Raw genomic sequence first — 13,721 nt, forward strand, 5'->3', positions numbered from 1 at the left:
AAAACAAAGAAAGGGCTGACTGTGGAGTACCATCTCTGAAAGGAAAAGGAGGAGAAGCAGGAGAGGACAGAGGGAGCTACCCGACTCTGATGGAGGCCCAGTGAAGTCCTCACTCGCCCAATATGGATTTGGGGAACAAAGATGGTCCATCAGAAAAGTCCCTCATTAGACAGCAATGGCTGCATCCTTGTACCACACCACTGCCCAGTCACTGGCCAGGGCTGACCGTGAGAAGAGTGTAATCTTGGCTATCATCCTGCTCACTCGTTGGCTAAAGGGATGCCCTAATAAGAATGTGGCCTCACCTTAAAAGCTACAGAGGACCCTCGAAGTGCTGAAAGCCATACACCATCCACTAACCACACCCTTTGCAGCTGGCTCATGAGTTTTCTTTTCTTAGAATGGATTTGAATGGCGCATCTCCACGTCTGCCATAGGCCACTGCTTGCTCCATGTGGATCTGCTTCTCCAAACTTGCTGAAGGCAGCAGCACCTCCACACACACAGTGGGCTTCTCTTCCTGAGGAAAAACTTAGAAATCAGAGCTTAGTGGGATTAACCATAGCCTTCACCGCTGCAGTGCATCTCGGGGCCACCACCACTGGTATTTACCTTCCTTCCCCCCATTAAGCATTTTAAATTTCTCTCACTCTCAGCTAACATCTCCAGTAGTCCTAGGAACTTACTTCATGGTGTGACCCTGTGTCCTTAGTAACCACACACTTCTTTAATTGCTGTATTTGTCCATTTACACCCACAACTGGGCAAGGGAATACACCAAGAGGTACCTGCCTGAGTCACGTGAATTCCACACATTTTCCTCCCTGTCCCTGTAAAGTAACAGTAGTTATTAGATGTAACTGACAAAAAATAGCCTTCTCCTGTGAATTATCAGTGTGATATATCCCTTAAAAATGGTGATTATACTTCATATCTGCTGGACTTTACATAAAAGAATCCCAAACTGCCCAGGCAGTAGTTATAGCTTGTAGTTCAATGAGACTTTGGCTGTAAGACTTTTGACACTGCTAAGAGTTCAGAACTTCTATCTTGCAGATCCCAGAGTTGTGTAAAGAGAAGCACAAAGTCTGAGAGTGGGTCATTGAGACTGATGGTAAGTGGGGTCCTTGGGGTTCCTTCTGCTTCCACCCTCTAACTTCACAAACCCATTTTTTTTTTCCTAATTGGTGATAAGACACCACATAAAGGTCTCTGTGCCAATGCATACAGTGCATCCTAAAAGATAATTTCCATCCTTGCAGGCTACTGTCTCCAAGTTGGTGATTCAGCTGTGTCTTCAACAAGACATTCCATCCCCTCCACTGGAAGTTTCTGGGTGGGGTAGTATGTGATAAGACTACATGGTCCATTCTTGTGCCTTCTTCACTGCAAACTGAATGCCTTGGTCCAGCGTTGTATGGGATTCCAATCCTGTGGATCAGACATGCCATAAGCCCTGGATAGTGATGCTGGCTGATACCCTTGAGGGCAGGAGAGGCATATCCAGAATAGATGACCATTCCTGTGAAAATGAACCACAAACTAATAGATAACTATTCCTGTGAAAATGAACCACAAACTCTTCAAGGATGAAAGAAGCCCAACCTAGTCAACCTTCACCAAATTACCAGTTGGTCTCCTTACGAAATAGTTCATACTAGAGGTTCAGAGATGGGAATGTCAGATCACCATACATGTCTCATGAGAAACCAGTGTGTAGGTCAAGAAACAATAGTCAGAACCCGACATGGAACAAAGGACTGGTTCAAAATTGGGAAAGGAGTACATCAAGGCTATATATATTGTCACCCTGGTTATTTAAGTTATACGCAGAGTACATCATGTGAAATGCCGGGCTGGACAAAGCACAAGCTGGAATCAAGATTGCTGGGAGAAGTATCAATAACTTCAGATATGTGGATGACATCACCCTTATGGCAGAAAGCGAATAGGAATTAAAGAGCCTCTTGATGAAGGTGAAAGAGAAGAGTGAAAAAGCTGGCTTACAACTCAACATTCAAAAAACTAAGATCATGGCATCTGGTCCCATCACTTCATGGAAAATAGATGGGGAAACAAGGGAAAGAGTAACAGACTTTATTTTCTTGAGCTCCAAAATCACTGCAGATGGTGACTGCAGCCATGAAATTAAAAGACACTTGCTCCTTGGAAGAAAAGCTTTGACAAACCTAGAAAGCATATTAAAAAGCAGAGACATTATTTTGCTTCAAAGATCCATATAGTTAAAGCTATGGTTTTCCCAGTAGTCATGTACGGATGTGAGAAGGCTAAGTACCGAAAAATTGATGCTTTGAACTGTGGTGTTGGAGAAGACTCTTGAGAGTCCTTTGGACTGCAAGGAGATCAAAGCAGTCAATTCTAAAGGAAATCAGTGACTATTCATTGGAAGGACTGATGTTGAAACTGAAGCTCCAATACTTTGATCAACTTGATGCGAAGAGCTGACTCATTAGAAAAGACCCTGATGCTGGGAAAGATTGAAGGCAGGAAGATAAGAGGATGACAGAAGATGAGATGGTTGGATGGCATCACTGACTAAATGAACACGAGTCAGGCTCCAGGAGATGGTGAAGGACAGGGAATCTTGGCATGCTGCAGTCCATGGGGTCACAAAGAGTCAGTCACGACTGAGCAATTGAACTATGACCAGAGGTTCAGAGTTGGTCCATGCTATGTCTGTACTTCAGGCTTTGATTTGGTCTCCTTTGCTGGCAGTGTGGACATTCAGAAGCAGCATTAGAGAGATCAGCTTTGGTAAGTGGGAGTCAGTTCTGTCGTACTGACGCTTAGCCTCCCTCTCGCCATGGTGGCCACTTTATTCATGTGTCCTTGGTGCTGCTGACAAAGGTTGGCTCAGCATTCCTGCTCGTGGAGATGAGCAGGAATTCCACCTCGCCCCTCTCCTTTACCAGCTGGAAGAATTATGGAAGGGAGAGGATCGTGTTCATTCCAGTTCATCTTGGAATAGATTATGATACTCAATGTAATTCACTCTTGTCAAAACCTATCCCTAGTGGGTCAGATCTATGTATGACCTCTTAGTGTAAATTCCTACAAGTCAGCTCAGATCTCTCTCTGGGAAGAAGTCCAGTTATTGTTATTGCTGTTCATTGTTTAGAAACTTAAGCTCTCAGAAACAGATTTTTAGATAACTTTTCAGAGATATTTTTTCTAGATATTTTCTCAGAAATTGGAGATAAATTAACCTCATCAGCAAATTACATCAAGGCTCAATTGCTATTACTTCCTTCCTCCTGATCATACTGCATCTTCCCAGGGGTTTTTAAAGTATCCTGTGTTACTGTTTCAACTGCACACCTACCTACCCCCAACCGTTGTGCCTCTGTATTCTGCATATTAGCAGCGACCTCTGTGAGGTCATGTCTTACCTGTAAAGCAGTCCTCCCAAGGTTGTGGCCATATTTTATATCAAGTTAATTCCTGTTCTAGATTTGTAATCTTCCCATGGTGCAGATACAGGGTGGCTAAAGGTTCTTAGCAATCATGAATAAGATTTCCTACCTTGAAATCCTAACCCTCAGCACCTCAGAATGTGACTGTATTTGGAGGCGGGGTCATTAAAGAGGTAATTAAGGTAAAAAGAGGTCATAAGGGTGGATGCTAGTCCAATAGGACTGGCTTTATAAGAGGAGATTAGGGCACAGATACACGCAGACTGAGGGAGACCAAGTAAAGACATCTGGAGACAAATCACCATCTGCAGGCCTAGGACAGAGGCCTGAGAGGGAAGAACCCTTGATCTTGGATTCTATCCTTTAGATTAGTGGGAAATGAACTTCTGTTGTTTGAACTACCCAGTCTGTAGTACTTTGTAATGGCAGCCCTCTGTTCTCAGGATACACAGACCTCTCTCTGTTGCTCTCACACTCCAAGAGTATTGTTTTTCCTTCAGGTCTATACATGCGGTTTATGCCTGTAAATCCTCATCTGCGAGGTTAGGTTTTTCTATAAAGATTTTTGGTTTTTCTGTTTTCTCTTTTGTTACATAGTTTCCTGAGCAATGAGCACAGAACATACGGCTATTCAACAGTGAGAGAAGGAAAGTGGAAATACAGGAAGAAGAAAATATAGAATAAAAATCTCAAAATTTTGGTCATATTTGGTCAATTGTTTGGTCATATAATTATCATATTCACTAAAGCCAGACGATACATGCTATTAATTATATATTTTATGGTTACATAAAATTAGAATAGTAGCCATGGAAAATCACAGGCTTCATACATAGGAATAATCTACTTATTATTTAAAAACTTTTAAAATTGAACTATAGTTGATTTACACTGTTGTGTAAGATACTGGTATATACTGCTGCTGCTGCTGCTAAGTAGCTTCAGTCATGTCCGACTCTGTGCAACCCCACAGACGGCAGCCCACCAGGCTCCTCCGTCTGTGGGATTCTCCAGGCAGGAACACTGGAGTGGGTTGCCATTTCCCTCTCCAATGCATGAAAGTGAAAAGTGAAAATGAAGTTGCTCAGTCATGCCCAACTCTTAGCAGCCCCACGGACTGCAGCTTACCAGCCTCCTCTGTCCATGGGATTTTCCAGGCGAGAGTACTAGAGTGGGTTGCCATTGCTTTCTCCTACTGGTGTATACTAGTGATTCAATTATACATATATATATCTTTTTAATTATAGGTTATTATCAGATATTGAATATAGTTCTCTGTGCTATGTAGTAGGAACTTATAATTTATCCTGACTTGTTTATTATAAAGTTAATTTTTCTTAGGACATGTGTATAGTATATCTCAGTTTTATATAAGAGTACAATCATTCTCTAGGATGTCATAGTGTTTATGTATGTTCATTCACAACAGTAGCCCCCAGAGGATGTATGTGGTGGCTAAGTATTATTCCATAATAGTTTGCCTTAGAAATACCATTGTATGGATATATCCAGATAATTATACTTGTGTTTTAAAGTATATTATTTGGGTATAATTTACAAATAATCAGTTGCATCAACATTAAATGTTCAGCTCAATGAGTTCGTACACTTAGTACACTCATGTTACCACCACACAAAGCAAGATAGAGGATAGTTCTCCTACCCCAGGAAATTTCCTCGTGTGCCTTTTCTGTCAATCCCCAGTCCCTTGGCAACCATTGTTCTGTTTCAGACATCACAGATGAGTTTTACCTGGTCAGGAACTTCATAGAAATGAAATCGTAGAGCATGCACTGTTATGGATCTGTCTAATTTTGTTCAGCATGTTTTAGAGATTCGTCCATATTGTTCTGTATATCAGGAGTCTGGTCCTGATACTGCTGACTAGTCTTCCGTTAATGTGCATAGTTATCATTTAATCTGTGGAATTTACTCTGCCTCTTCTTCTGGCAGAGTAAATGATGTCAGAGAAGTCAGGGGGATTGGCAGAGGCATTCAGTTCAATGTAATCAGTGCTTTGAGGTAGAGTTTGTAGAAAGAGTTTGTACATTAGAGTTTATAACATCTCTAATGTGCCCACTTCTGACAAATGCCCATTCCAGAGGGCAGGTCATCAGAAATCTCTCCTTTTCTCAGATCAAGCCACAGTCTAGGTTACAGGGTATCATTGAACCCCTGAGATTAGAGTCAAAATGTCTATGTATATATATATGTATTTATAATATACATATATGTATATAAGTTAAGCCAAGGTTCCCAAATATAGTGGCTCAAAGAACAAAAAATTTCTTTTTCATATGAAAATCCAGAGAGATGTTCACGTTTGTAGAGAGGCTCCATGTGGACATACAAGCATCAGGAGTTTGGCTGCCTGCCATCTTTGATTGGTGGCTTCCAAGGTTGGCGTGAGCATCACCATCCTCATCAACAGAAAGGACAGAGAACCTGAGGGAACACACATAAGAAGGGTCTTTGGTAATCCTAGAATCGACAGAAGTCACTTTTGCTCAAGTTCTACAGGAGATAACTCAGGTCAGTTCAGTTCAGTTCAGTCACTCAGTCGTGTCCGACTCTTTGCGACCCCATGAATTGCAGCACGCCAGGCCTCCCTGTCCATCACCAACTCCTGGAGTTCACTCAGACTCACGTCCATCGAGTCAGTGATGCCATCCAGCCATCTCATCCTCTGTCGTCCCCTTCTCCTCCTGCCCCCAATCCCTCCCAGCATCAAAGTCTTTTCCAATGAGTCAACTCTTCGCATGAGGTGGCCAAAGTACTGGAACTTCAGCTTTAGCATCATTCCTTCCAAAGAAATCCCAGGACTGATCTCCTTCAGAATGGACTGGTTGGATCTCCTTGCAGTCCAAGGGACTCTCAAGAGTCTTCTCCAACACCACAGTTCAAATGCATCAATTCTTCGGCGCTCAGCCGTCTTCACAGTCCAACTCTCACATCTATACATGACTACTGGAAAAACCATAGCCTTGACTAGACGCACCTAAGTAGGCAAAGTAATGTCTCTGCTTTTGAATATACTATCTAGGTTGGTCATAACTTTTCTTCCAAGGAGTAAGCGTGTTTTAATTTCATGGCTGCAGTCACCATCTGCAGTGATTTTTGGAGGCCAAAAAAATAAAGTCTGACACTGTTTCCACTGTTTCTCCATCTATTTCCCATGAAGCGATGGGACCGGATGCCATGATCTTCGTTTTCTGAATGTTGAGTTTAAGCCAACTTTTTCACTCTACTCAGGTATGTGGGCTTAATTTAACTGCAAAAGAGGCTGGAAATTGAATCTAGTGGGTGTCCTAAAAGGCAAGAATGGATATAGTAGTTGCCTCTGTTACAATGTGTACTGTTGTTGTTCAGTTGTTAAGCTGTGTCCACCTCTTTGTGACCCCACAGACTGCAGCATGCCAGACTTCCCTGTCCTCCATTATCTCCCAAATTTGCTTAAGGTCATGTCCATTGAGTCAGTGATGCCATCTGACCATCTCATCCTCTGTCACCCCCTTCTCCTCCTGCCCTCAATCTTTCCCAGCAACAGTCTTTTCCAATGAGTCGACTCTTCGCATCAAGTGACCAAAGTATTGGAGCTTCAGCTACAGCATCAGCCCTTTCAAATGATTATTCAGGGTTGATTTCCTTTAGGATCGACTGGTTGGATCTCCTTGCAGTTCAAGGGACTCTCAAGAGTCTTCTCTAGGACCACATTTCAAAAGCATCAGTTCTTTGGTGCTCAGCCTTTTATATGGTCCAACTCTCACATCCATACATAATTATTCGAGAAACCATAGCTTTGACTATATGGACCTTCGTTGGCAAGTGATGTCTTTGCTTTTTAGTATGCTGTCTAGGTTTGTCATAGTTTTCCTTCCAAAAAATCAATCATCTTTTTAATTTCATGGCTCCTGTCACCATCCACAGTGATTTTTGGAGCCCAAGAAAATAAAGTCTTTCATTGTTTCCACTTTTTTCCCCATTTATTTACCATGACGTCATGGCAAAAATATAATTATAATCTTAATCATCGTCTTGTTTCTTTTCTCTCTTTTCCCACTATCAGTCTACCGTGTGTGTGCGCTAAGTCGCGTCAGTCATGTCTGACTCTGCAACCCTATGGACTGTCGCCTGCCAGGCTCCTCTGTCCATGGGATTCTCCAGGCCAGAATGCTGGAATGCCATGCCAGGGTTGCCATGCCCTCCACCAGGGGATCCTCCTGACCCAGGGATCGAACCCGTGTCTCTTACATCTCCTGCATTGGCAGGCAGATTATACCAGTGGTGCCACCTATAAATCCACTAATTTTATTACTGCTTTATAGAACTAACTTTTTGTTTTGTGATACTTCGTATGATTTTATTTTATATTTAGGTCTATTTTTAGCTCTAAAATTATATATATAATACACACATATATTTTCTTCTTTATCCCTCCCCACACCCAACCGCCACATCATTTTAGATCAAAAGCTTTTAATTTGGGTGAAGGAGACTACAAGAAAAAGATTGTTTGACCTTGATCTATTTCAGACATTACCCAGATTATTCATGCAGAAAGAGGTGATAAGAAAATGGTGCGCAGAGAGTTGCTCTGTTTAGGGCTCTCATTTCACTGCAGTCTGGTCCTAATGCAGGGCTGCTGCACACACAAGCCCACCTCCTATTCCCCATTCCTAGAGTCTCCTGATGTTGCTACTGCCCTGAAGAGTTTTATTTATTGTTACTACACTTGGCTACCTCACCCTCCTCTGCCACTGGCCTTTTCAAATAGAAAGGTTTCTGAATGAGAATGATTTCTTTCTGGTCAAGGGGAAAAACACCAGAGAGGCATAAATATACCATTTTAAAAAGGAAGAAACCTCTGTCTGAGAGGCACCTGAAAACCTTTCCCAAGCAGGCTGAATTCTCTCAGGGTATTGTTTCACCAGAATATACTTTCTGCATTCATAGACTGGAGGGAAAATTTCCAACAGATCTTTTTTGCTGATAGTTTTGATTATTCTCTAGTAAAAAAATTTCAAAGGCTTTTTGCCAGATGGAAGAAATGTGGGGAGGCAGAGGGAAGTGGCATGATAGTGGCCCCTTCTGAACAAATAACAGAGCCCAAAGTAGTGACAGCCGGTATTTCAGTCCTAAATGCTTTGCAAATTATAGTCCTTGGACCACTAGGTAACAGCAATAACCTGACAAAGTCTACTGTTATCCTTTAAGATATTAACGTAAACTGGACTGGAAGTATTCCCCACTCAGATTCTCTTCATTTTGCTAAAAATATTTTTTTCTCATGTTTGACAGCACCACTGTCTTTGGGTCTGTGACTCTGCTGAAGTCATTTGAAGAAACAGATCTAGAGAAACATTGTTTGGCAGAGGATAAGAGAGAAAGGTTAGGACCGAAAGCATTAAGTTGCCTATCCAAGAAAGGGAATCAGTTTGAATGGCATGAGGGCCGCAGAAAGATAAAAACATTAAAGAGAGTATAATCAAGATATCCTTCTGCATCTCTGTTGAAATCACATCACCTACTTTTGTGTCTGAAGTCTGTTCAAATATATTATCTTACTTTGATAAAGGCAGCTTGGAACCCAATAAAGTAGACTGAATTAGTATTATCATCCCATTTTACAGATGAGAAAACTGACTTGTTTGGAATCTAATACTTATTTTGATGGATTAATCTTTGTAATGAACTGGATTCTATATTGGATTTCATTTTCTCTCTCTGTTTACACATGGGCATACAACCTAGAGTTGATTTTAAAGTTACTGAACGAAACCTGGGTGCAGAGCAGTCTCATTCAGGCAGGCCTACACATGTCAGGGAGATAAGTCTGTCCAGGCTGACCTTGTACTTTGCTTATTGATTCTAGGCCACAGTAGGACAGTAGGCCAATAAACAGGAAATAAAAATTCTTCAAGCAAATAAATTGGAACTTTTATATACTCATCTTGTGTGGACAGAATTCCTCATGATGTTAGAAAGGACCAGAGAGCAGTTTGGTCAGTTAATATGTAGGCAAAAAAAGCAGCAGCCATATTCCTGAAATAAATATATTGGAGGTGAAGTTAAATATATATATTGGAAAAAATAAATAAATATATTGGAAACATTCAAGCTGAGGGCTCAACAAGAAACTCATTCACACTTTACCTTTGATTTATGAGGAAGGCCTAAACATGGAAATAATTAACTTGTAAATTAATTAAATGATTATTTGATACTATTTACTGAAATATCAATAGCTTCAGATATGCAGATGACACCACCCTTATGGCAGAAAGTGAAAAGGAACTAAAAAGCCTCTTGATGAGGGTGAAGAGAGTGAAAAAGTTGGCTTAAAGCTCAACATTCACATAACGAAGATCATGGCATCTGGTCCCATCACTTCATGGGAAATAGATGGGGAAACAATGGAAACAGTGTCAGACTTTATTTTGGGGGGCTTCAAAATCACTGCAGATGGTGATTGCAGCCATGAAATTAAAAGACACTTACTCCTTGGAAGGAAAGTTATGACCAACCTAGATAGCATATTCAAAAGCAGAGACATTACTTTGCCAACAAAGGTCCGTCTAGTCAAGGCTATGGTTTTTCCAGTGGTCGTGTATGGATGTGAAAGTTGGACTGTGAAGAAAGCTGAGCGCCAAAGAATTGTTGCTTTTGAACTGTGGTGTTGGAGAAGATTCTTGAGAGTCCCTTGGACTGCAAGGAGATCCAACCAGTCCATTCTAAAGGAGATTAGTCCTGGACGTTCATTGGAAGGACTGATGCTAAAGCTGAAACTCCAATACTTTGGCCACCTCATGTGAAGAGTTGACTTATTGGAAAAGACTCTGATGCTGGGAGGGATTGGGGGCAGGAGGAGAAGGGGACGACAGGATGAGATGGCTGGATGGCATCACAGACTCTATGGACAAGAGTTTGGGTGAACTCTGGGAGTTGGTGATGGACAGGGAGGCTTGGCCTGCTGCAATTCATGGGGTCACAAAGAGTCAGACACGACTGAGCGACTCAACTAACTGAACTGCTATAATTAATATAAATATTTTTAATAAAATTCAACAAAATTTTAAAGTATTCTTTTCACTACATATAGAAGTCTTAGTATTGAGAAACCCAACAGTAAATACTGAGTGTGTAGTAGAAAGAAAAATTAGCTAAGTGAGTTTTCTGAGTTGATAGAGCTATAGTTGAAAACAAAAGTCCTTTTCAAGTATATTCTTTCTTTTCTTACCAATATATACTTTGTATTATACTTAGATTATATAGTGGATATTTTCCTATTCGTCCTGGTGTATTAGAGTTTAAGATCAGCTCTCATTGTTCACAATGTGATGTTTTTATATACTTTCTGCATGCTGTAAATGAACATACTAGCACTGTGCATGTATTAAAATCTCTAATTTTTCACATTATCTATTATAAAAGAAATTATAAATTGGTAGGAAAGGGGAGATGGAGAAGGAAATGGCAACCCACTCCAGTGTTCTTGCCTGGAGAATCCCAGGGATGGGGGAGCCTGGTGGGCTGCCATCTATGGGGTCGGACAGAATTGGGGACGACAGAAGCGACTTAGCAGCAGCAGCAGGAAAGGGGAGAAGGCAGTCATTTAAGCTGATTTTTTAACAAAGGGGATTTGATACATTGTTTGAAAAAGGAAACAGCCTCAGATAGTAACTGACGAGCAGTCAGGTTTTTAGCCTTGAGCATCCTGTGAAAACCACGAGACCAACTCACCCAAGGTTCTCAGCAGTCGCTTGCGGGAGATGATCACGTTCTCTTCGAAAGTATACCAAGAAATCTTCCCCTCCCCACTCGCTGCGGTTCCCAGTGACCTCTCTTTTCTGCAAAGCCTTAGGTTACCGAGTGACCGGCATCAACGCAGCCCTCCCTCGCGGTTCTGCCTTTCTTTCTTACAGGTAGTTGGATCAGTCCTGCCAAAGTTCCTACCATACCGCTGGCGTGGCCCCCACGTGCCATTTCAGGCCAGAGTGCAGTGTTTACTTGTAAGCAGCTACTTTTGTTGTGCAGCGCCTTTAGCAGTGAAGCCAGAGGCAGACTGCCAACGCTCCTAAAAGCCAGGGGTGGTAGGTGGTAGGTGGCGCGGCAGGAGAGCCCTCGCGTCCTCCCTGTGGCCGCCCCCTCCGTGGACTGGGAGGTGTTCAGAACCTGGGCGAGTCTCTCCGGCTGCCTCTTTCCGGAGAAGGATCCCCAGGCCTTAGTCCCGCACCGCTCCCGCCCACACCTTCAGGTGTGTATTCCCCGCCCTTAATTACTCTTCTAAAATTGATAGTTTGCACTTCTTGGCGAAGTGCAAGTGCAAACTGGGAAAGCGGAAGAGAAATGTATAATCATGGACATGGAGAACTAGGGGCGCACAGTCACACTTGCTTTAGTCTGCAGACCCAGTCAGTCGCAAACTCAGAAATGGAAACGTGTGCACCTTTCGGGCAGCAAAGTTGACTCCGCGTTCTTCGCAGCCTCGAGTTAAAAGCTGCGCTGGGAGAGCTGTGCCTGCTGGAAAGTTTGGACACGAACAACGCGAGAGGCCAGACGTTAGGGTTTCCGCGGGCCCGGCGATGTCTTCCAGAGCTTTTCAAGTGGGAAGAAAAGAGCGACAAAATGAAAATGCAACGTGTGGGGGTGGCCACCCGAGTCCCGCAAGCTGCCGGTCTCAGAGGTGAGCGCGGGAGCGGGTGCGGGGTGGGGAGCTGGAGTTGGAGGCCCGAGGGTCTCGGGCCGCGGGTGGGTTCTCTCCGGGTGGGGGGCGCTGGGAAGATGATGAATGGGAGGCTTGAGCTACCTTCCGCCCCCGCCCTGCAGACGGGGCTGGAAGTCCAACTAAATGGGGGAGGAGGAGCGCCGAGGGTCGGGGCTCGGGGGGCGTCGCGCCAGGTAAGGGAATGAGCCAGGGGGAGGGAGTCGGGAGGTGCAGGACTTGCTGACTTGTGCTACGTGGAGCCAGCAGAAAAGAAGGAGGCGGAGGAAGAAGGCGGCCGGCGTCGGCGCGGCTCCCGTGGCCCTCCCTCGGCGCCCCCTCCCCCGCCGCCCCTGCCAGCGCGCCAAAGCCGGAGCACTCCGGGCGGAGCGGCGGCAGACGCTCCCCGAGCCGCGACGCCCCTGTCCCCCAGCGGAGCCCGCCCGGGTGTCGGGCGGCCAGGGTCCCCCCCCGCTGCTGAGCCCTTCCCGGCCTCCCGGCCGCGCTCGGGACCCCGGCGGGGTGGGCGCAGGGGGCGGCCCCGCTCCGGGCGACGGCCGAGGGGCGGGCGGAGGGCCGGGCTCGGCGGGCCGCGGGGCGGGGGCTGCGGGGATTGACCGCGCAGCCTGAGGCCAGCCTGGGGGCGGCGGGAGCCGGACGCGAGGCGGCGGCGGGCGCAGGTAAAGGCGCGGGCGCGGCGCGGGCAGACGGTACCCTCTGAGCGCAGAGCCTGCGGCCGCCGGGTCCCTTCCGCGGCCAAAGGGCGCCCCGGGATCGCGCTTCCCGGCAGCAGACGCGCTTTGTGGCTGTGGGTGCGTGTGTTTGTGTGTGTGTTTGTGTGTGTGTGTGTGTGTATACGCGCGCGCCTGTGCCGGGTGTGGGTGCGTGTCTATGCCCGCGGGCCAGCCTGTAGGAGCGAGGCGCTGCCGGCCTCCCCAACCAATTGACCGAGCCAAGGGAGAGCAGTTGCGGCAGCCGCCCGGGGTCCCCGCCCTCCGGTCCCCAGCGCGCTCCGGGGCCCACGCTGTGCGCTGTGCCTGCGATCGGGACCCGCCCAAGTGACACGTAGGTGGTCCCCGCTTACCTGGGACTGGGTGGGGGCACAAGAAGGCAGGCGGGGGGCGCTCTACGTCCTCCCCAAGCCGTGTCCGGGTGGCCTTGGGCCGCCGGGGGTCCTCGCGCCCCGCAGCGCCGGGCTCCCGCACCACTTGCTTCTCACCCCCACTCAGCCGTCTCTCCCGGCGGAGGACTTTAAGCTTAAGTTTCTGCTCACCCGCCTAATAAACACGTTTATCAAGTAACTGGGAAGTCTAAAGCAAGGGAGGGACCTGGCTTTGAGTTGGTGGTTTTGAAATCGACGGGCTACTTGTGTGTGTGTGTGTGTGTGTGTGTGTGTGTGTGTGTGTGTAGGACGAGTTTGTCGTGAATGGATTTACCATTTATTCTGGTTTTCTTTGCTGCCATTTGGACTTCGATGTGTAAGAATGACGGTATCCAGGACTTGCTGCTGCCTTCACTCTGGGGCCTGAGATTCCTGCTCTCTGCTGCTACTTCTCTTTCTTTTCCTTTTTGTTGAAATCTATGGA

General features: G+C 45.5%; 1 protein-coding gene and 1 long non-coding RNA gene across 4 annotated transcripts in view; one reads left to right on the plus strand and one right to left on the minus strand.

Annotated features, from left to right (window-relative positions):
• Nucleotides 1–4,186: 4,186 nt before the first annotated feature.
• LOC138433227 (uncharacterized) lies at nt 4,187–13,455 on the minus strand. Its single transcript, XR_011254210.1, has 3 exons — nt 13,220–13,455; nt 11,881–12,029; nt 4,187–5,879 (listed from the first exon to the last, which is right to left on the minus strand). It is a non-coding gene; the product is annotated as an uncharacterized lncRNA (long non-coding RNA).
• LPAR1 (lysophosphatidic acid receptor 1) overlaps nt 11,482–13,721 on the plus strand; it is a 164,937-nt gene continuing 162,697 nt past the window's right edge. The window contains exon 1 of one of the 3 annotated variants that reach the window (XM_069575448.1): nt 11,482–12,117. The gene's annotated coding sequence lies outside the window, so the exon portion shown is untranslated. Of the gene's footprint in view, nt 12,118–12,403; nt 13,201–13,721 lie in introns of those variants that run through there. The other 2 variants (XM_069575447.1, XM_069575449.1) reach the window with 2 other exon arrangements.

Source organism: Ovis canadensis, chromosome 2 (genome assembly GCF_042477335.2).
Source record: "Ovis canadensis isolate MfBH-ARS-UI-01 breed Bighorn chromosome 2, ARS-UI_OviCan_v2, whole genome shotgun sequence".
Lineage (NCBI taxonomy): Eukaryota > Metazoa > Chordata > Mammalia > Artiodactyla > Bovidae > Ovis > Ovis canadensis.